At 42.0% G+C, this 24,472-nt stretch overlaps 1 protein-coding gene across 5 annotated transcripts in view; it reads left to right on the top strand.

Moving 5' to 3' along the window:
- nlgn1 (neuroligin 1) overlaps window positions 1-24,472 on the top strand; it is a 266,319-nt gene that overhangs the window by 154,273 nt on the left and 87,574 nt on the right. The window lies entirely within an intron of this gene.

The following is a 24,472-nucleotide window of genomic DNA, read 5'->3' as shown; positions in this document are numbered from 1 at the left end:
AAAAAGGTCAAATTTAACGGTTCTGTATTAAATATAGGCAAAAAACATTGGCTATTGGCAACTTCTGTCCAAAAGTATCCCTATTGGCCTTCGAAAACCCATATTGGATGAACTGATAGAAAGACCAAGTGAGGCCAGGAAGGAGGGATAGAAGGACGCTTAAAGGGAAGAGGGAGAAGGCGTCACGATGGGAGGTGAGGAACTGAGAATGGGCCTTGGAAAGGCTTGCAGTCGAGGAGGAGGCAGCAATTTGACGGAAAATTGGATCGCAGAAGGTGACCTCCTCTCCCCCCGTGAAAGGTGCCATGTCAACATTTTCCATGCCAGTCTCTGCCATGCTATGCCGTGTCTCCCTCAGTGATTTTCACAGTGCTTTTATGCATCAGCGGGAGGTCGGACCTCGCTGAGAACGCTGGTGGCAGGGCCAGATCCATATTAACATGTATATCCAATATGGTGTGGAACAGAGGTATCGCGCGATTTCTGAGAAGCCCCCTCCTTAACCCTGTCTACCCTAGGATGGAGTATTTCTATCTATGGTACTTCTATCCTTTTGAACCAGTTTGAGTTTTATACTTTCGGACTGAGGACATTTTGGCCGGTCCTCACTTTTCCAGGGAGTTAGTTTAGGATTAGGACTTGGGTTTGGGTTATGATTAGAATTACGACTGGTTTAGGATAGGGTAAGTGTTAGGGTTAGGGAATGAATGTAGTCCAGGGAATGTCCTCAAGTACAGTAAGACAAACTTATGTGTGTGTGTGTGGGCATGCGCATGCTTACCGGGGACCTCTCTACTCGGATTTATAAACCAGCTAATACCAGTCAGGTAAAACCAGTGCGTGATTACCTGTGTTACATTTGGGCACACTTTGAAACTCCACAGAAATGCCTACTTCCCTCTAATACTTTGCAGTGAAGAATATATTTGCATTTCTTGCAATGCAGTAATGAAGTCCAAGGTTTTCCCCAGGTAAACGTATTAAAATGCTGCTGCGAATAACTCAATAATCATGCTCTAACGACACACTCAGATGCATTTTGGCCAAACTGTGGCCCTCATCGGGGGAGTAGGAAGCTAGACTGCATGACTGTAATATTCGCCACTAAAGGGAAATTCATCTTAAAAATGACTGCATAGATTTTGTTCTCCTTTGGGGAATAGAGTATGAGCAAGTCTCTCCCAAAGCTGGAAACAAAAAGCCAAGACTGATCATGTCATCAAGGGACAAATCCTGGAGCTGCTCCATTGACAGAGCTTATGGAGTAATGGTTCCAAGGGTGATTTTTATGGGGACATAGGCATTTTTTTTTCTGCCTCTCAGCTTCAAGCTCATTTAGATGTAAAAATTGAGACAGCCACAGTCCACAAAGTCAGTCACTCTAATGCAACGCCAACGGAGCAGCTCCTGGTTCGGTTTCGTGTTTCTAGTTCTGGGTGAAAAGTTGTTCATGTTCCGATTTGATTCAGTTGTCCAAGATAATTGGGAATTACATTTGTGAGTTTTGTTTTGGGATGCATTTTCACCGTCAAAGTGACTGCTAAATCATTCAGCGGTGAAAATACTGCAATGGAGGGAAGTTAGATTTTAGAAAACCAAGGAACCATTCAAGCTCTCTTTTATATTTATTTATCCAAGGAAAGTCGACTAAGCTCCATGTTTTTCCCTGCTACACATTTATACAGTTACACACACTGGTGTAGGGATTTGCACCAGCAACATGTGGTCACAAGTCCACTTCTATATGTATTATATAGCCTATGAGCACAAATAAGCTAGAACTGTTATGGTGATACACTAAGCATTTTTTTGGGGCAATGGACAAACATTCCAGCAACAGGCAACAAGTGAACCATGGGGTCAGAAATCAATTCCTGGCCACAAAATATATAGTGAAGCAACTCCAGGACTGTTGCCCATTAGAATTGGACAGATAATTTCCTCCACTTAACAAAGGACTTGAGTAAACCTTTCTATCTACTCTTTTATATGGTGATATCTAATAACTTCAATAATATCCCATAGTGAGTTGGACTTTCATACCAGCAATCATTTTGAAAGAGAATATACTGTGTATATATATATATATATATTCATAAAATCTTGGTTCTCATCACATTATGGGAAAGACAATACTCTTCACCTTCAGTTGGTGTCTTGGAGAGGAGGGTTAAAAGAAAAAATCTTAAGTTTTTCTTGAAATTTCTGTTCTCATTTCTGTTATCAGAGACACCTCTGTCGTCCTGTAGCTGACATTCTGATTAAATCTCACACACCACAGCTATTACCCAGCCCAGAGGGAGGGCCTGGAAAGTGTGTTTTTGTGTGTGTATGTCTGTGTGTGTGTGTGTGTGTGTGTGTGTGTGTGTGTGTGTGTGTGTGTGTGGGAGTCTCATGCATCCGGCACCCCACAGAGCCAGGATATTGGCCCGTAGCCTTTTGATGAGGAGAGAGATTGTTATATCCTCACATGCCTGAAAGATTGATCTATCCTTCATCTTCTTCAGATGGGTGAAAAGGGCTAGCTGTGACACAGATCATTATGTGTCTTTGTATGTGTGTGTACGTGTGTGTGCATTGTAGGATGTTGAAAGGGTTCAGCTCATGTCATTAAATACTTTTGTCTTTTCCCAAGAAACTTTATACTTCGCCCTTCCTACAAGTCCCTGCCTTCATCCTTATACTTCCTCCGACAACACACTAACACACTTTTTTATATTATAAACCAATGCCAAATTCTGGTTAATATTGTGTTTCGGACACCTGAACACTGATATTTGTGAGGGAGGACAGAGAGCAACAGAGCATGCAGAGAGAAATACGAGTGAAAACTAGCTTAGCGCTAATAACATGCTTGCTAGCTGTGAGCGTTAGCAAACAAATTACCAATAGGCCTAATGGTTCACTACTACAATTTAACAACTAACATTACTGCTAACATACACTTGGCAAGGCCTACTACACTAACATTACATCTTCAACAAAGGATAAGCTCACTTGCAACAAAGATGTCCAACAAACAAAAACCTAAAATGAAACGACTTACCATATCAGGAAGCCAGAGAACTTGAAATGAATCTTCTACTAGCTAGTCAAACACTTCCCAAAGAAAAATCTTAATACAGCTGCAGTGAAAACTAGCATCAGCAGGAGCATCAGCTGGTCTATAAAGGTTGCTACCACAGGTGTTTCAGACATGACAGTTCAACAAGGACCTAATGAAAACACTACAGACTCTTAGACACAGGAACACATGGAGATGCTCAACCTTCTGGAAAGCATACAGTAACAGACACACAGACGCTCGCTTTACTCATTAACATACACATTTTTTCGGGGCATGAAACTTTTTATTTTGTCAAGCAGCCATAGTAGATTCAGAACTTAACCAGACAATTTCGTTTTTCCACTGCCAAATACTTTTTTAAGACAGAAAAGCGTGCCGAAACACAGCTTTGCGGCCTGCCAGTGTAGCTAGTTGAACTGACAGACTTAAAAGCCGTTTTGAAAAATGATTAGCATTGGCTGGTGGTTAGAGTTAATTTCAAGCTCGACTTGCAGTATTTTGATATTTAATATATGCGATGGTTGCCAGGCATTTTGTAAGCCAACAAGCTCCTGTAACATGACAGTCTAACAACCGACAGAGTAGAGGATCAGACAGAGGAGCCTGTTGACACAGTCTGGCTGCTTCGGTAATAAAGCCGAATGATGGCAAACAGCAAGACACAATTTCAGCTCAGCGATGGAAAATAAAGCTGTGTAATGAAAGCGCAGATGTAATCTTTACACTGTCTGGGAGAAAGGAGAGAAAGGGAGAGACAGCAAAAGAAAGACAGAGAGGGAGATGTAGAGAGAGAGACCTCGCAGATCGATGGAAGAATGAAGAATTTGTTAATAGCGCGGCGTCGATGGCAGAGAGGAGTGTTGCTGCTGCTCCTTTGCAGCGTGGCAATGCATGATTCATCAAAACACTTTTTTCCCCTTTGCTTTCATCATCTGTTTATCGCTCTCGCTTCTTCTGTATATAATGCATCAGATTTGAGGAAGTGAGATGGTCCAGACTGGGAAAAAACATTTAATAATTTAATAACATTTCAGTTTTTTATTTCTTGATACAATAGAAACAGACACAGAACTGTTGATGCAGTTTGAGTTTCTGTAGGTGAAGCTTTTTTCTTTGTCTGGTCAGCCATGGTGGCTATCACTGCTCATGCTAACTACACAGTTCTTCTGTTTATTCCAAACAAACCGGAAACAACTCACTATACAGTATGTTGAATCACTATTGTGTTATATCAATCAGCGATAAGGAGTAGCAAAATGGACAAAATTGTGGATTACTTTAAGTTGAGCTTGGAGGCTTTAAGCTCAACGGAAGTGGTAGCACTGTTTGAAATATTAGGGTTGTAGGAACATTAAAGGAGTGGGGAGATCATAAGAGACATAGAAATCAAGAATTATGATCCTTACTTCCATCGATTAGCAGTCTACGGGTCTATGCAATCTCCTCGGAGGGAAGGAATCATGCATTTTAATGATTAATATTAAAGTAGGACATTGTATGAATGGGAAATGAGCAGTGTCCAGCTGCAGTCCAGCCATAAAACATGGTAAGGTGGATGTTTTCATTCAACAATAGGCTCAGCATGGTGGTTTTACACTCTTTGGAAGTGACCAAGTATAAAACTATCCTTGTTCCTAAGGTGCGAACTCCTCAAAGTGACTTTATTGCTTTGTATCGTATTGTATTGCATGGTATTGAATCATATCCAATCATTTTTTACTCCTCCTCCCTCCATCTATTATTTTGTCTTCCACCCCTCCGCTGTCTTCCCAATTCTTTAGTTACTCCTCTGTTTTGGTGTCCTTTCCCTCTCTTTGCCTTCTCTTGCAGTGCTTTGGGTAGCAATATATGGGTCAGTCAGCTATGATGAATTAAAACTATGTGCGTGCTTGTGTGTGTGTGCATGTGATATATTGCAGCGCTGTGTGTGTGTGTGGTATGTGTGTGATATATTAAAACAGTGCGCATGCAGCATCCATCTCAGGCAGCCATTCTGTGTCTGCTATAAATCACTATCAGTTTCACCATCACATCCAGATACCCTGACAGGAGACGCCGTGCTGCAGCGTAGGACACTTTGTGTGTGTGTGTGTGTGTGTGTGTGTCAGTATGTAGTTGTGTGTGTCAGCGTGTATGCGTGGGGACCACCAGGAACTATGCTAATGTTATAAACCTCACTGCTCTCCATAATGCAAGTAAGAGTACAGACAAAATGTTCTAGGAGGGTTAAAACACACAAATGCCAATGGATTTTAAGATTCGAGGAGAAAGCCAACAACACATCAATAAACTGGGGGTAAATATAATAATAACCACTATGTCCTTGCATGATTTTGACAATCTAACAATGCTGGTTTGTACAGAAAATGGAGGGCCATTTTGAAAATGGAGGTATTTCAATTACAAAATCCAAAAACAGCAGTCAATTGAGAGAGCTTGGCCTTTTGGAGAAGGAACCGGAGAGATCTTCGGATGAATCCAAGCGAACAGGAGAGATCTTGGGATGAATCAGAGGTTAGAATTATCAGAAGGGTATGGTTCTATCAAGAATGATGTCCTGTTTGTGTTGTTGGTTTGTTTTTTCCAATTGAAAAACTCAGAAACTAGGAAAAGGGTTCTTGCTGCAACTTATTGCATTGGAGATCCATTTTTGGCGGACAGGGATCTTTGGTCATTCTTTGGAAGTTGAGAAGGGTGCTGCCTAAAACTAAAAAGGTTTCTCCTATAGTGACAATCCGAAGAACCCATTTTGGTTCTAACAGTGTACAGTACAGATTGAGAGAAAGAAAGAGAGAGAGAAAGGGAGAGACTATAAACAACAGAGTATAGTTGAAGACAAGGGTGTCCCATCCCATTTTGTCCCAATTCTTGACGTTTTAGAGTTTCCGTCTCCAGTCTAAGGTTGATAAGCTACAGTAACAGGTACTATTCCTTTTAGTTAAAGTCCTTAGTTATGTCACTCTTTGGTGCCATTGAGCAAGGCACTTGACCCTTAATTGAAGCAGCTCACCGGCCACCAGTAGAAGACAGTGGTTGTATTGGGCAGCATCCAGTGTGAATGTGTGGAACTGTATGTGAAGCAGTGCGCCGCTGGAGAAGTACTCAGTTCTCTTTCCCTAGATAAATAAAGGTTAAAGAAAGAAAGAATAAAGAAAAGAAAGAAAATTATATTGTGTTTTTTTTCTACTGTATTAGTGTACCATGTCATGTACATAGTACTGTAACAGCACATTATGGTTTTGCCCAGTTCAGTTCAGCGTTCAGAGTATGTTAGAGGCAGATGGTTCTTCAACATATTTGGTACTGGCCCACTGTCAAAAGGGTTAGCTAGAATGAAACAGACTACAGTACAATGCAGTGCAGTGCAATACAATACAATAGAAAGCCCCCTCGAAGGGAAACTATAATCCGTGCTTTAGTGTACAAATTGTAAATAAAAAGTACCTCCATCAAAGGCATTCTCTAATCTGAGAATGGGCTTCCAATCCAGTAAAAGGGCTTTTAGTGTTCTTTCATTGTGTTAAAACACTGATCCACACACACTGAAACACCTCAACACCTGGTCTGTATGAGATGGCAGTTGGTCACAGATGTGCCCATCTGGCCCATCCACTCTTGTGTGTGTGTGTGTGTGCGTGTGTGGGTGTGTGCGTGCGTGTGTGTGTGAATGTTATGTATATGTGCATATGTGTGTGCATGTGTCTACACGTGGGTGTGTGTGTATGTTTTTGTACTCTGTGTGTGTGTGTGTGTGTGTGTGTGTGTGTGTGTGTGTGTGTGTGTGTGCTGTACAAGAACAGTGAGTCCTAGAACAGAACAAAACAGAACAGGATCACTCCACATTACTAACCTCCTGAAAATCACCTGGGGGCTGGATTAGGAGTAAAAGCATTTTAACATGAAAAAAAACAAAAAAAAAAAAACATAGTAAGTTTTTTGGGGAGGGGTAAACAGAGGTAGACATAAGAAACAGAGGGACTCTTATTTTGTTGTGGGCAGTTGGCTAAAGAACCATTTAGCGTAAAATGAGTATACATTCTTAAAGAGTTTTTTATAGCACCAAAAGGGGTTCTGCTATGGTACAAGGACCTCTAACCACACAACAGCGTAGCCTAGATCAGTCTTTAAAGATTGAATCTGTAAACTCCTCACACTACCAGATCATTTTTGCAGACCATCGATCTTGTTGGAAGGTGCAAATCTGTTGTAAATCAGCCCAATAATCCTCTAACCTGTAGCTAGCCTTAGCTGTATTGTCTTTATTACCCTCTCTATCTCCACACGCTTCCCCAACTTACTTTCCTCGAGGTGTCTCTCCCTACCTTCCCTCCTCCTGAGGTCACCACCACCTCTTCCCCTCCATCTGTCCCTTTACTCTTCTTGCTCCCCTCGGTGGCCCCCTCTACCTCCCTCTTCCCTCCTTCCTTCCTTCCCCTTCCTGTTGGTCCCTCCGCTCCTCATCCCCTTTGCTCTAACGGCGCCAATCCCTCCCCTCCTTCCCTCTCCGTTCCTTTCCTTTGTCCTCCCCATCTCTCATCTCTCTTCTCTGTCCTCCCTCTTTAACCTCGCTCCGTTCTCTCTCCTGTCATCTCGTTCCCCTCCGAGGTCGACCTCTCCGTCTGTCTCTGGCTCTGTAGAGAGGGAGGAGGAGGACGAGGACGACGGAGAGGAGGAGGAGGAGGTGGGCGGCACTAACTCGCCCTCTATCTCTCGTTATCTCATTAAGATGGCTGTCAGACCGCACCGCAATTACCGTCGCCGCCGCCCCGCCTCGGTGCGCGATGGCGCGTCCGTATGCATACTGTATGGGTGTGTTTATGCGTCCGTTTGCGCGCGAGCGTGCATGGACGTATGTGTCAACGTATGAGTGTGTGTGTATGCATACTTATGTGTGTGTGCTAATTGTGCTGGGCTGGATATGTCTCACTCCAGACAGCCCGTAGAGGCCCAACATGACCTGTCTGCCACATATAAAACGTTGCCCACAGAATACTGATGAAAGGCGCTGGGAGGAATCGGCCTGTCTCTTCCTCTGTGTTAGTTTGCATGTGAAATTACCAGATGTTCACGAAGGCAGGTGATTATATCCTTGGAAATATTAATGCAAATAACCTCAGTGATGCTCTATGCAGATGAACGCTTATGTTAATGTCAGGTGATCTTGGAGTTTGTCCATACATATGAACATTGGTCTTTCCTACAGTTTGCATGTTAAACCTTCAAGTTTCTCAGGGGTTTTCAGGACTTTTGGACGCCCAAGTTGCTTTCATATGTCACGATTATATCTTTAATAAGCAAAGTTCTTACTGCAGTCATACTTCATGTAGATGAGCGTTTGTATTAATGGTGGGCGATATTGAAGTGCGCCTGTTAAATAAATGACCCGATGACCTCATTGCTCAATATTTCAAACTTGCATAAGATTTACGTCGAATGGTGCTCCACTTTAATTTCAGGATTTTGTAGGAATGATAATTCTCGGTGTCTGGGTTTCATGCCGGAGCCTTTGACTGAGTCAGCGGTTCACTGCAAGCTTGATCTGGTTATACTGAGTATACAGGCAGCTCTGAGAAAGTGTCAGACAGAGAAAGAGACGGAGAGCTTGATGAAAGAGATTTATTTTGGGTTCAGATTTGATAACCTGTATTCAATCTTCCCTCCAATGTCCTCGGCTAGGCTCCGCAGATGCCGTGTGCCCCATTTTTTCTCTCCCTCTTTCATAATTTCTTTTCAATCAGTTCCACCTGCCTTCTGTGATGGCGCCGAGATAAAATATTGGGCCGCCCCGAGCCTCTAAAGTGGTTTATCGCCATAGAGACATGGTACAAATCTCCACTAAGGTCTCAGATAAAACACTAAAGAACCACAACCAGTTGCAACACTATACCAAAGGACTACAACCACCACAACCAGTTGTTAAACTACACCGAAGGACTAATGCTGCGATCAGGTCATATGGGAAAAAGATGGATGGCTGTTCACCTCAGCTTTCAGATGGTAAATGCTTCTTATTAACTGATTTCTCTGACTCCCTGAATTCTTAAGTCACCAACAAGGAAATACCTGTAAGTTTGTGTTTGACATTGCAATGTTTGGTTTGCTGTAATGCATGAACTCAAATGTCTCACTCATTAAGTTCATGTGTGTTAAGTGTGAAAGAGCCGATCAGGAGCAACCAAAGTCTGCAAAAAAAATATCATGGTGCCTTCATGACTTCAAAGCTTTCTGCTGCAACAACTTCATGGGTAAAAGCCATGAACAGTATTTTCTAGAACTATGTACCATCTGAAAGCTGAGGTGAACAGTATTTTCTAGAACTATGTACCATCTGAAAGCTGAGGTGAACAGCATTTTCTAGAACTATGTACCATCTGAAAGCTGAGGTGAACAGTATTTTCTAGAACTATGTACCATCTGAAAGCTGAGGTGAACAGCATTTTCTAGAACTATGTACCATCTGAAAGCTGAGGTGAACAGCATTTTCTAGAACTATGTACCATCTGAAAGCTGAGGTGAACAGTATTTTCTAGAACTATGTACCATCTGAAAGCTGAGCTGAACAGCATTTTCTAGTAGGAAGCTTGTATCTACCGTCATTCCCACGTGACTTGAATGCAGCACATAATGACCACAACCAGTTCTAAAATTACATCCAAGACCCACATGATGTTGTCTTACCTAAGCTGATGGCAATATTGTCTATTGTCTATTTTTTTTTTTTACCTCAACAAGGTTCATTAATACTACATAAGGAAGAACCTTTCACTATGTGCTTGACTTCTCATAGCAGCCAGCCTCTTAGCTCTGGCTTCTATAATATTCTATAATAGGGAAGGTTATAGGTTGCTCCTGCATTCTGGTTCTCGGAGGCCTGTGTTGTTGTTGGTGTTGTTGATGTATTACACACTTGGAGATATTTTCTTGTTGAGGGTGAAAAGGCCTCTGAATCAGAATGCAGACCATGTGACATCTAAAACTCTCCATTAAAATCAATAGTAATAAAATTCATCCAGGCAGGGTGGCAAACCCCTAACTATTGAGTGGGAGGGGAAACAGTGGAGTGTTATTTCACTGACTGCTGGATGCGTCTATCGATCAGTGTGTGCACATAGGATAGTGTGACCGCACTCCGTGTCCGTGTCAATATGCATGGGCTCCCCTCTCTGTATTGTGAGTGAATGAGCGTGATCACACATGTTAGAGCTTATATGTATGGCTTGCGTTACTTCTCTTTTATGTAATTCACAGCAAACCAGATTACAGATACTTTTAAAGAAATATGCAATTACTAATCTTTGAATAGAAAAAAGGGCATTTATGTTGTGGAATTATATAATCTAACTGAACTTACATTTTTTGCATACCTTGAAACAATGTTTAATAATGGCTGTGGATGATGATCAATTACAGTCTATGGATGGGAATAATGTGTGCATTTGGCAATTCTATAGATTTTGGAGACAAAGTAACCCAAAGGTAACTATAATCAGATCATGTCACTGAGTATTCCAGTCAACAGCAAACAGCAAATGTCGTCCCCCAAGAATCACCACCCCATCAGCTACAATTACAATCAAGCAGTGATAGGTTTTAAAATTGTGTCTATACCTATGTTTTGATGGCCAAGGAATTCTCAATGTTCGCAATGTTCTCAGTTCTAAAATAACAATTTTTATGGTATTTCTTTACACAATATAATTGAATTTGCCATTACATGATGATTTGATCAGTTTATGATGTTGTCCTTAGCACTGTTGTATTCCTTGGCCGTCAAAACGTAGGTTTACACATATTCTTTTCAATCCTATTATGGCCAGTTCAGCAGATATGGAGGAAAAGCCATTTCCTCGCAATGGCGGAAAGAAAATCGGTACCACTTTTGAGATAGCTCCAATTCTGAAAATGTCGGACTGTACATGTAGCCCATACCAATTTTAGTGCTTTTACCGAAATATGACCAATTTGGCTTATTTATGGCCTATTTTGCCTGGACTAAACAGGTAGTAAGTAATGTGTATCAAACAATCCTCCAACTGTCAACTTCATTAATGGACCATTGGTCAAAGCTGCACTAGGCAAGATTTATATGTAAAAATACATCCGTCTTATCATCTTAAATCACAAAGAGGGACTACAACAGAGAAGTGATGAATCCAAACTTAAGAGTGAAGATGGCTGAACCTCTTCACCTCCTACACCTCCGCCACACACTGAGAAGAAGACATTTAGTTTACTGACGTCACCAAACTTTCAAAATTTCAAACATTTATCTGTTGCTGCCACTTGGTGCTGCTAACATGCAAAGTTGCCTGGTGCAGCTTTAAAACAGACCAAAGGTATATTGTCAGCATGAACCGTCAGCGGTTTCTCTCTCTCTCTCTCTCTCTCTCTCTTTCCCTCTCCATCTCCCATTACCTTTCTCTTTTTCCTCATCTTCCTTCCCTGCCTCCTTCTCTATCCTCCATTTGTTAACTCCTTTCCTCCCTCCCTCTCACTACTATCTATTTCTCTCTCCTCACCTTCCTCCCTCCCTCCCTCTATACCTGACTCTTCCTCTCAATCCACACCTGCTTGCATATTTTCATCCATACATTTCTACTTAATATGTCCCAAGTGTTGGAATTGTTAAGTGGGTCTATATAACTCTCATTTGCTCTATTCATATTGATATCGTATTCTTCTTTGCTGCATCCTATTACTATTTGCTGCTGCAACGGCCCACTTTCCCCATAGGGATCAATATAGTCTAATCTAATCTAATCTAATCAGCCCAGTCATAAACTGTCTGTCTGTGCTGCTGTTGTCAGCTAGAACAGAGCTATAATCATCTGGCCGTCTTTGGAAAAGCAGCTTGCCGTCTCCGGTGTGTTTTTAAGCTAACTAGTAAACAAACAGGGAAAAAAACAAACAAACAAACACGGAGCTGAGAGGCCAAACAACTTCCTGTCGAGTTGCCATGGTGACTAGTTAAGAGCACTCTTCGCCAGAACCTTTTTTCCAGTTGATTAACATTGCAGGCGGCGGATCTCGGGGTGCTGGGGCTTGACTGTGTGTGTGTGTGTGTGTGTGTGTGTGTGAGACACCTCAGCCAGGCAAAGGAGGAAGGTTGAGTCCAGAATTCAATACAGACAAAAACAGACTTCAGTATTGCTGAAAAAAACCTCCTGACATCCCTGAAAGCTTTAATTGTATTATTTTCATGCATAAGTGTCCATTTGACTTAATTTTGCTGTTAAAGCCTCTGAAACAGCATTTAGACCATCAAGATTTGACGAGCCGCAATAAAGAGTCACTTCAAAATTGAAAAAAACAAAACAAAAAAAACAGTTAATCCATGCATGCTGGATGGGCGCTCCGCTTCCTGGCAGCGCGCTTTGTATTCAACAGAAGAGACGTAGGAGGGAGGGAAGGATGGATGGAGAGGAGGGGTAAAAGGAGGGAAAAAAAAGGAGGGATGAAGGGCAGGCGCGGGTGTGAAATGTAGCTAATGCGATGCCACATGTCCTCTTGAAAACGACCTTGTTACATGAAACATATGGCGGGTGTTGCGGCGGCAGAGACGCTGAAAACGAGCGGAGAGAGAAAGAGGCGTAGCAGAAAGAGAAACGATTGAGAGAGAGAGAGAGAGCAAGGTGACAAGAAAGAGGGGAGGGGAGATCGAGGAGGCGAGGAAACACAGGTGAGCGAGAAAGGTAAATGGAGAGGTAGGAAGAGAGGGGGAATACGAGCAAGGCAGAAACAACAGAGAGAGAGAAAGAGAGAGAGAGAGAGAGAACCATCCCTTATTTATAATCGCTGTTATTCTAGGCCTTGATTCTGACTCAGATCGTACATTAGATCTCTCGGAAACAAGCCGTGTTTCCTCTCCTCTCTCCTCAAAAACTCTCCGCTTCTATCTTTAGCTGCCGTCACTGTCCCAAATAGACTCTCCCTCTCTTTTCTCTCTCTCTCTCTCCCACCCACCTCGCCCTGAAAAAAAAAAGAAAAAAAAGGAACAAGTGATGAGGGAGATATACTGTACATCCCCGGTGTGGCTTTTATCTAAAAAGCATCGGCTGGCCACAGGTGAAGCCGGTTCGCTCCCTCGTCGGCTGGGTTTTTCACAGCAGTATTTATTAGCTTTATTATTATACCCAAAAATCCCCCAAAATGACAAGGATTCAGTGTTTCCCCTATAGACGAATAATCAGTGGACCAACTTGAACACCGTGATGGCAGTTTTCTTTACTTTGGTCGCTCCTGATCGGCTTTGTCACACTTAACACACATGAACTTAGGGAGTGAGACATTTGAGCTCATGCTTGAAAACCAAACAATGCAATGTCACAGTATTTTCTGTAGTATTTACAATCTGAAAGCTGAGTGAACAGTATTTTCTGTAGCATTTACAATCTGAAAGCTGAGTGAACAGTATTTTCTGTAGTATTTAACAGTATTTTCTGTAGTATTTACCACCTGAAAGCTGAGTGAACAGTATTTTCTGTAGTATTTAACAGTATTTTATGTAGTATTTTCCATCTGAAAGCTGAGTGAACAGTATTTTCTGTAGTATTTAACAGTATTTTATGTAGTATTTTCCATCTGAAAGCTGAGTGAACAGTATTTTCTGTAGTATTTAACAGTATTTTATGTAGTATTTACAATCTGAAAGCTGAGTGAACAGTATTTTATGTAGTATTTAACAGTATTTTATGTAGTATTTAACAGTATTTTATGTAGTATTTACCACCTGAAAGCAGAGTGAACAATATTTTCTGTAGTATTTAACAGTATTTTATGTAGTATTTTCCATCTGAAAGCTGAGTGAACAGTATTTTCTGTAGTATTTAACAGTATTTTATGTAGTATTTTCCATCTGAAAGCTGAGTGAACAATATTTTCTGTAGTATTTAACAGTATTTTATGTAGTATTTTCCATCTGAAAGCTGAGTGAACAGTATTTTCTGTAGTATTTAACAGTATTTTCTGTAGTATTTAACAGTATTTTCTGTAGTACTTACCATCTGAAAGCTGAGTGAACAGTATTTTCTGTAGTATTTACCATAATAAAAGCTGAGTGAACAGTATTTTCTGTAGTATTTAACAGTATTTTCTGTAGTATTTAACAGTATTTTATGTAGTATTTTCCATCTGAAAGCTGAGTGAACAGTATTTTCTGCAATATTTAACAGTATTTTATGTAGTATTTACAATCTGAAAGCTGAGTGAACAGTATTTTCTGTAGTATTTAACAGTATTTTCTGTAGTATTTACAATCTGAAAGCTGAGTGAACAGTATTTTCTGTAGTATTTAACAGTATTTTCTGTAGTATTTTCCATCTGAAAGCTGAGTGAACAGTATTTTCTGTAGTATTTAACAGTATTTTATGTAGTATTTTCCATCTGAAAGCTGAGTGAACAGTATTTTATGTAGTATTTAACAGTATTTTATGTAGTATTTAACAGTATTTTATGTAGTATTTAACAGTATTTTCTGTAGTATTTAACAGTATTTTCTGTAGTACTTACCATCTGAAAGCTGAGTGAACAGTATTTTCTGTAGTATTTACCATAATAAAAGCTGAGTGAACAGTATTTTCTGTAGTATTTGACATAATAAAAGCTGAGTGAACAGTATTTTCCAGTAGGAGGTTCATATCTACTGTCTTTCCTATATGATGTGAATGCAGCAACAACCTGTTTAAAGCAGGGAAGTAAAAAAAACACATATATAGGAAATACAAAGGAACTAGTTAAAAGCATCTCCAACTCCTTGTTCTGCTGCCTCCAATTAGTCCAGTTAACCAGTGTGTGCATGGCATTCCACCTTGTAACCCATGTGTTGAGAAGTGTAGGAGTAACAGTTGCTTTATGTGTTTCTATATTCATCTCAATTTTGCACCGTTCAAAGTAGGTAGGTCTCACTCCCACTCTCTCTCTCTCTCTCCTCCTCTCTTGTTATCTCTCTGTCTTGTTCTCTCTCTCCAGCTCTCCCATTAAATCTCTTAAAGTGTTTTAAGAAGTTTTTTTTTTTTCTCAGGCTGTCTGCGTCTGTTTCCTGATTCTTGGCATCTCGGCCTAATTATCCCAGCTCCAGCACATTATAAGCTCCCAAATGGTAGAGGACAATTCACATGAAACAACAGCACCTCCCTAATCTCTTTTTGATTGGATATGTTGCATTGTGTGTGTGTGTGTGTGTGTGTGTGTGTGTGTGTGTGTGTGTGTGTGTGTTTGTGTGTGCTAGTAGTATCACCTTGTATACGGTAGCTGTAGTCGATGGGTCGCCAACCATCTGGTGGCTACAGTCGTGTGTCTGCCACGCTGGCATCAAGGTCAAAGTCTCACTTTCTGCTGGACCACACACACACACACACACACACACACTTTCACAGCAAGACGTACGTACACACACTAATATGCATAGAGTAAACTTTTACGCAGAACTCCAGGTGTAAAGCCATTAAAACATATGGGCAGACACACACACACACACACACACACACACACACACAGGTTACTGCAATGTCTGGCATGGCCTTACTGATTTTTTAATCATTTGCGTCATTTCTTGTAGTTTACATTGTTATAGATATTGATGATTTTGTACTATAGTTCATGTGTTTTTTTAAACCAAATAAGTAAAGGCTGTTTTATATATTGTTATATATATTATATATGTATATATTGGTGCTAATCGACTATAGTACATGTTCTTAAGTCAAAAAATGTGTCATCTCAATGTGGGAATATATAAACTGTTGTTAGTCAGTTTGTGAAAATGTACATTTTATATACTGCTTTGGTAATATTCTTTCTGATAAACAGCCATGCCACTAGAGTCATTGAGATGAATACGCATACACACACACACTGAGAAGCACAATAGCATAATAGGGGAGGATGTTGACTCTTCAAGGAACTTTACAGTGCAAATGAAAGAAATCTCTCTTGCTCTCTCTCTCTCTCTCTCTCTGTGTCCATGTGTGTCTCTCTGCTGAGCTTCCCACTGCTTGGATCACAGACTGGATTTCAAATAATTACCAACAAACGGACTCGTGTATCCTACTCCATATCACTCCGTAGCACTAAACGTCGCAAGTGTACACATTTATTAAGTCAATTTTCCTCTCTCATGCCAGATTTATTACGCTTGTTTCAGGATTTTTATGTCAAATAGTCATACTTTGTTGGCGGATAATGTCCCTTAGATGATAAAATGACTTCTTGAAATGAACAGGAGCAAATCTCATGGTAAGCGTTGTTTGAAGGAACATGATTTAATATCTGGAAAATTGCATTGCCACGAAACAAAGTGGAATTTCTCAAAACCAGAGAAATTATCTTTCAGATAATTTGACATCTGGGATAAAAATCACTTGCTACAGGCTGGTCATTATTCTGCAGTAGAGAATTTTCCTTACCATTACATTCCCGGGACTTAATTGTCTTCTGTGTACTTCAATCTGCTAACAAAGAGCAAACGCAAAGTCTAAAGGCCAAGCATCGATTTTGCATACGTTCAAACTTTCTCGGTGCATAGAGTCATGTCAAATACTCCGCTTTTACGAAGGAGACGAGGATTTTTCCATAATTGTGTATCCTCGGGAAACGCATGTCATGCTGGAGGTGGGCGGGTTCCTCAAAAATATCCTGGAGGACTGAGTGAGGATATCAGCTAAAATCAATACGGACCAAGGCTTCACCAAACACTTTGTAGGGCGGGCGCTCGGATCTCTCTCTCTCTATCTCTCTCTCTCTCCATCTCTCTGTCTCTCCTCTGTTCTTCCGCTATCTCTCTCTCTATCGCTCCCTCCATCTCCATAGCTCGTAGTGCTAGCCCCGGGTGCAGGGCTGTTGCTAAGAAACGGATAGGGGGAGCCGGTGTATGTATTAGATATGCTCTTTTTTCAGCCCGCCGTGACAAGTTCAGAACTTTTTTTTTCAGCGGGAAATGTCAGAGAAAATCAATCCCTTCCACCCTCCACTTCATTTCACTCTCTCCCATCACTCTCTTTTTTCCTTTCTCTCACCCCGCTCGCTTCAGTCTAAATATACACCGACAACTCAGCCTGGCTCTCCTTGGCTTTCTTGACTTTTCTGTACACCAAGAACATGTTGTTGGGTTTGTTTGGCTTTTTTATTTAATTTTTTTTTTTTTTTTTTTTTTACAAACTAAAAATTCAGCCTGGTTCCCTGGCTCTGCTTGGTTTTCTTGACTTTTGTACAACCCAAGAAGTCAGCTTGGATCTGATGGGTTTTCTTTACTTCTCTATGCACCAAGGACATTCTTTGGCTCTGCTTGGTTTTCTTGACTTTTGTACAACCCAAGAACTCAGCCTGGCTTTGCTTGGTTTTCTTGACTTTTTTGCAAACCAAGAATACACCCTGGATCTGGTTTGTTCTCTCTACTTTTCTATACATCGAGAACACGCGATTTACTCTTACTAAATCTTACTATTGGTTGATTTCCTTGACATTTTTACAAACTGAACATCCACCTTGGCTGTTGGCTTCCTTGATTCTTCCATATCTGTGTTTTGAATGCAGCAGAAGTACACCTGATTTTGTTAACACTCTATGTGACAGCTCCTTTTTTAATCCCCATGCTGCCTATGGCAGCACTATTAGTTGGAAAGCCCCAGAAGTGTACTGTAGTAAGTAGACTGCGCTGGTTTGCAGCACATTCACGATCACAGCTCCCTTTTCCCATAATTACAGTGTGGTTGGACAGCCACATAATGAAACCGAATTTGACACAGCTCATGCCACTGCTCCCTGTAGACTTGTCATTCAGCTGACCTTGGCTGAATATAGTTTATGGAGTTATTCTTAGTCTCGCATGTAAAGCACCGAGCGAACATAGGTGATTCTGATTCTGACGTGTGGCCGAGCTCGCCGGCCCGCGCTCCACCCCGCCGCCCCTCTGAGGAGCCTGACTTGGTCCGGTCCGCCATTAGCCCAGGGTGAAGGGCAAGACCACCTTGGGTGAAATGAGGGGTGAAGGAACACATTGACTCTGTCTGCGGAGGGACGGCGCTAATGGAGAATAGATTATGTCAATTAACACTCACAGCAGGGAGACATTAATCTGCTAATGACGGTTCAGCGACACTCGGAAAAAGAGGTTATTGCTTAGGAAGGAACAGTGCTTTAAGTCGGTGAGTGAGAGAAAGTGTGTTTTACAGGTTGAATGGGTGTGTATGTGGAGGGTATTTGCATGTATACATAGGTCTGTGCCCACTAATTTATGCTCATTTATCCAGGGAAAGTCAACTGAGCTCCATGCTCTTTTTCAGCAAGACCCTGCTTCACATTTATCCAGTTCCACACACTCACACTGGGAGCTGCTCAGTGCAACCACAGTCTTCTACTGGTGGCTACTGGGCAAATCCACTGGGGGTTCAGTGCCTTGCTGAAGGACACTTCGGCAGTGACCGTTGAGGGAAGGGAGAGCATTACTTGAACCGATGACCTTCTAAGCCCACTTCTCCTAACCTCTAGGCCTCTGTCGTCCCCATGTATCTCCCCATGTATATGTATGTATAAACACGTGCACTCTCTCAAGGTCTGGGCCTGGAGACAACAGAGTCATGCTCTCTGTCTGTATAGTTTGTGCAGCCAGTGTGCATATAGTAAATGAGCTGTAAAATGTAGGCCAGAACTAGCTGAGATTACGCTGTTTTCTCTCTGCGCTGGAGAACAGGAGGACATATAGGCCACCGGTTCTCAAAGTGGGGTTTTGGGGACGCGCAGGGGGTCCTTGAGGGGGTTTCAGGGGTCCTTGAGGGAGTTCCGGGGCATCCCCAGCAATATGAGAAATAGTCCAATTTTAACGTAACTTAACTCACTCGAAATTGTCCCAATTTGAGAATGTATGAGAATGACTTTTCTAATCATCGGTTTCACTCGCCTGTATTAAGAGAGAGAGAGCGATGAGAAAGTACAAGATAGAGTCAAGGGATGGAAAAAAGAGGATGAGAGAAAGAAAGAGAGAGAGAGAGAATGAGACAAACACACACAAAGAAAAAGACTGAGGATTTTATTAAGATATAGATTTTTTGAGGTTGTTTAGTGAAACATCTCACTTACAAACAGCAGAGGAAAAGCAACTGAAACCACCTTTGAAATGACCAGATGAAACAAGCCAGCCTTACAGTAAGCAGAAAATATAAACTCACCCTGTGTTCCGGGGGCCTCGCTTTTGCCTTTATGTACAGCTGATTGAATTTGGGCGCGCTTGATTTGCACCAGCAGGCAGCTGTGCGGCGGTTGAGAGATGACTGTGGTTTGTACGTGAGGAGGCGTGCAGCCATCAGAGGAATGGTTATTTGCCTCAGCCTTCTGCCGGACGGCACCCGAGCGCAAATATGTGCATTCGTGTCGTTTTGATCTAAAACAGAAATTACAGAAACAACTCCCATCTGTTTCTACACGTGATGAGTTTATCTGCTGACATATTTGGGCACATTTGCATCTCGCATTGATTTATGGCTGCAATAAAGCCAATTAAAGCGAGTGCCAGAAATTTCAATTTTCTGCAGAAATGGTCAGAGGATGTTTATTTTAGTTTTGTTTAGTTTAGTTTGTGCATGCAGTCTGGATTGCTTTCTCTGATGGCAGCATTACTTAACACGCATGCATGCACACACACACACACACACATACATACAAATACACACAGACAGTGTATGATTAGCCGGCGTCTGGCCGGCTGCCAGCGCTGATGTGACAGAATGTGTTAACGTGTGGCGAAGAGTCAGAGAGACAGACAGGCAGACAGACAGGCAAGTTGCGTGGACAGATGGACTGACAGGCGAAGGCATTTAACCTGATGTGCTTAAAAGATAGAGCGATCAGAGAGACAGATGGAGGAGGGAGTGAGAAGACTCTCAAAGAAAGCAATGTTCATCATATTATCCCACTGACACAGCAGCAGGCACAAGTGCTACATCACTAAACAGCAGCAGTGTCATGTTGATTAAAGCTGCACTGGGCGACTTCGTACGTTGACGGCCCCTAATGGCAGCAGGAGGTAACTGTTTGAATTTGGAGGACTTCACTACCCAGAAATCCTATAAGATGACGTCAGTAAACTAAATGTCTTCTTCTTTGTATGTGGGGAGGTGGAGGAGGTGAAGAGCTTCAGCCATTGTTGGTGAGTCCAGACGGAGGACGGAGCGCTCACTCACTGCTGTTTAGGAGACACTTTAGGATTTCGCTCTTTGTCACCAGTGACCATACCAACACCAGAATTTAATCGGGGTAAATTAATCTACAGCCTCTCAGTGGGACGCTCTTCTCAGTTGCAGGCCCACTTCCTGATGTAGGCTGATAGGACGGGTGTCTATAGACCCTTTACGCCACCAACATGGCTGACGTACGTCCATATCGTCTTAGTTGGGTTCTCACCATTGCCAGCGATGTTAAAAAGCCAACTTTCTGTCGCATCCAATTCTGTCTGTGATCACTTATTTAGTGTTTCAACATGGTACAGGTGGTGTCATCAACATATCTTTCTGTTTCTGTTCTCCGACAACTGCTCCACCATAAAGAAGTGATTCGATCGAGGGTCACAAAATGCTAACAGGCTAACCAAGGCGAAGGTTCCAAAGCAGGAGTAGAACTCCTATTCCTAGCAGTGTTAGTGCCATGCTCCACCCATGTAGTGACACAGGACCATCATCAACTGTAAAGTAATTAACCCTCAGAGAGGATTCGAACCTGAATGTGGTTTTAAGATACCATCAACATCATAAGCCCAAAGATCCACCAGCCAATACGTGCATGACAATCGGGGACAGTTACATACTGTATACTAGGAATTTGCCTTGATGAGTTGGTGCTCATGAATACAGCAAAATGCAGGCATACAAAGTTTGTTACAAAATGCAAAATGGGCAATATACTGTATGTAAAATATCACAGTATGAAGTCGCAAAGTTACACTGCAAATGCTTCCTCTAGGATTTTTGTCAGTAATGGGGCTAATTTCAATGCTGCTATTAGTTCCGCTACCTGATGCTGATTAAATGAAGGGGCGACTGTGTTTTTGAGTTGTACACTGAACGCCATATTCCATTTACAATAACCAGGAATCTCAGATCCCAATTATTCAAAGCTAAAATAAGATAATACGTTTAGATATGCCGATATTAACTGGGATACTGAGGCATGTAATCACTTTATCCCCCTTAATGTCGTTTTTGTTTCTCCCGCAAGCTCAGTTTCCATGGTAACGTTGTTTATTTACAAACTTATTTGTGACGGTAAAATGAAAATGCATATAAACAACTTATTCCAAGTGGGACCTTCACCAGGATGAGGGCCGTTACCGAGAATATGTTCTGCAGTTTAAGGCAGCCGCTGTTGCCCTCTTAGTTTTCTCTCATTATTCCGACTGTCAGAGAAACTTTCATATAAACATAAAGATCATCTGTCATCCGCAATCAAAGTTAACGTCATTATCTCCACGTTTTCTTTCTCCCCTAGTCTGCTCTCTCTCTCTCTCTTTTTTATTCTCTCTCTGAACTTGTATCCCTCTGCAGAAGTTGCAGAGTTGCTTTCCTCCGCAGTTTCCAAGGGAACTGTTTCTAAGGTTACTCAATACTTTTTTTCCACTTCCCTTTCATCCCTTCTCTCTCACACACTCACTTTTTTTTTTTGTCTTTGACACTCTCTTCTCTCACCGTTTCCCAAATGCAAATCTACACATGACTTTTTTACTTTGAACACGATGGGTAAACACTGCTATAGAGTGTGTATGTGTGGGTGTCTTCACCTCTCTGGCCAAGGCACAAAGACATGAATCGGCTTATTTTCGAACATGAATGACTGCACAAAATATTTGACACTTTTTTTTGCCCCTCTCTGTTTAATGTCAGGGTTAAACTCAAAGTCTCCAAAGCAGTTTGGATGATTTTTATGGAAAAATCCACCCAGCTTATTAGCTCAAATCACTTATTAGCCTAAATCACTGGGTAGTGAAGTCCTCCAAAACCAAGCAGTTGCATCTCGCTGCCACTTGGGGCCGCCACTGTGCACAGTTGTCTAAGCAGCTTAAAGGTTCGGGTTAAGGTAACATTTAGGTTCATCATCAGCTTTCTGTATAAAACTCATGAAGAGTTCTGCCTTTGAAATTCACCCAGAAAGTAACAATGACATCTATACTGGTAAGAAATAATGTGTTCTGCACATACTGATCATTTGGAGGAATGGCAAAATGCTGAAGCACTGCCTGATTTAATGTAGTGGTTAGGGATCAGGGGGTGATGTATCAGCATCATTGGTAACCAAGGCACTCATTTTCCTTCATGCAAAATAGCAATTATTTAGCTATTTAGGTGGCAAACCTATGAGGAAATTTAAATTAATCTTTGTCAAACACATGTAGACACAGTGGTTGCAGCAGATGAAGGTGTTCCAGTCTGTTTTACTCACACACATGCACACACACGCACACACACACACACACACACACACACACAATGGCCTACTGCCTGCCTCAATATGCCAAGTCTTATGGTCGGCTCCATATGTCAACTCAGGCACTGAACCATTGATTAAAACACACCAGCAGGATAATGGAGAGAGAGAGAGAGAGAGAGAGAGAGAGAGAGAGAAAGAACAGAGAAAGAATAGGAAGAGTAGAGAAAGAATAGGAAGAGTAGAGAGAGAGAAAATAAGGTGAGAGAAACAGAAAATTGGGATAGCGAGGTAGACTATTGAGTGAATGCACCGAGAGGACAGTGAAAGAGGGGAAAAGAAGAGATGGGAAAAGAGAGAGAGTGGGCGATCGTAGCTGGCTGTATGCTCTTGCTGTTGTAGCGGGTCGCTGGTCGGTCAGTAGTCAGCTGAACTATCCTTGCTATTGATTGGCTGATAGTGTTTTCAGCTCCACGGTGGAGAGAGAGACGGCCGACCTCGCTGAGTCGCTCTGTGTAGGAAGGGAATTATAAAACCAGAATAACACACACACATGGGGATATGGGCTTCTGGTGTGTGGAAAAATCTGCATCATTGACTTATTGTAAGGTGGCTGGGGAGGAAAGGAGGAGACAATGGAGGGAAGAAAGTGGCTGTAGAGGAAAGGAGGAGTTATTGGAGAAAAGGAGGAGAGTTGTTAGTGGAGGAAATGAGGAGACAGAGGAGGAAAAGAGGAGTTAGTGGAGGAAAGGAATTGACTGTAGAGGAAAGGAGGAGTTGTGGAGGAAACTATGTGAATGCAGAGGAAATGAGGAGTTAGTGGAGGAAAGGAGGAGTTGTTTGTGGAGGAAATGAGGAGACAGAGGAGGAAAAGAGGAGTTAGTGGAGGAAAGGGAAGTGACTGTAGAGGAAAGGGGGAGTTGTTAGTGGAGGAAATGAGGAGACAGAGGAGGAAAGGAGGAGTTAGTGGAGGAAACTAAGTAACTGTACAGGAAAGGACGAGTTAGTGGAGGAAAGGAAAGGAGTTAGTAGAGGAAATGAGGAGACAGAGGAGGAAAAGAGGAGTTAGTGGAGGAAAGGGAAGTGACTGTAGAGGAAAGGACGAGTTAGTGGAGGAAACTAAGTGACTGTACAGGAAAGGACGAGTTAGTGGAGGAAAGGAAAGGAGTTAGTAGAGGAAATGAGGAGACAGAGGAGGAAAAGAGGAGTTAGTGGAGGAAAGGGAAGTGACTGTAGAGGAAAGGAGGAGTTAGTGGAGGAAACTAAGTGACTGTACAGGAAAGGACGAGTTAGTGGAGGAAAGGAAAGGAGTTAGTAGAGGAAATGAGGAGACAGAGGAGGATAAGAGAAGTTGGTGGAGGAAAGGGAAGTGGCTGTAGAGGAAAGGAGGAGTTAGTGGAGGAAAGGAAAGGAGGAGTTAGAGGAGGACATGAGGAGACGGGAGGAAAGGAGGAGTTAGGGGAGCAAAGGAAAGGAGTTAGTAGAGGAAATGAGGAGACAGAGGAGGATAAGAGAAGTTGGTGGAGGAAAGGGAAGGAGTTAGAGGAGGACATGAGGAGACAGGGGAGGAAAGGAGGAGTTAGGGGAGAAAAGGAGGAGTTGTTAGAGGAGGAAATGAGGAGACAGAGGAGGAAAAGAGGAGTTAGATTTTTCACTTGTTTTTAGACTCCACACTAAATAACTTGTTAAGATGGATATATTTTTTTTTACAGTGTCCTGACACTGTATGCCCTGCAGTGGATTATGCATATATATGAGTTACAGTTACAGTAGTATAAAGTTGGCTGCCTGGTTCTCCGTCTAGCCAGCTTACTATTTTTCCATCACTTTTTGACAGACTAATTAACTGGCTGAGTGACTGACTAACTGTCTGACTGCCCACTTGACCATTTGACAATATGACAGACTGGCTGAGTACCTGACGGACTGGCTAACTGAATGGTGCGTTTGCCACATGACTCACTGACTGAATGACTCAGTAGAACAGTGGTCGGACCGGGA

This window comes from Centroberyx gerrardi, chromosome 9, assembly GCF_048128805.1.
Source record: "Centroberyx gerrardi isolate f3 chromosome 9, fCenGer3.hap1.cur.20231027, whole genome shotgun sequence".
Taxonomy (NCBI): domain Eukaryota; kingdom Metazoa; phylum Chordata; class Actinopteri; order Beryciformes; family Berycidae; genus Centroberyx; species Centroberyx gerrardi.
Note: the sequence above shows the minus strand (reverse complement) of the source record. Positions and strands in the feature narration are given on the sequence as shown.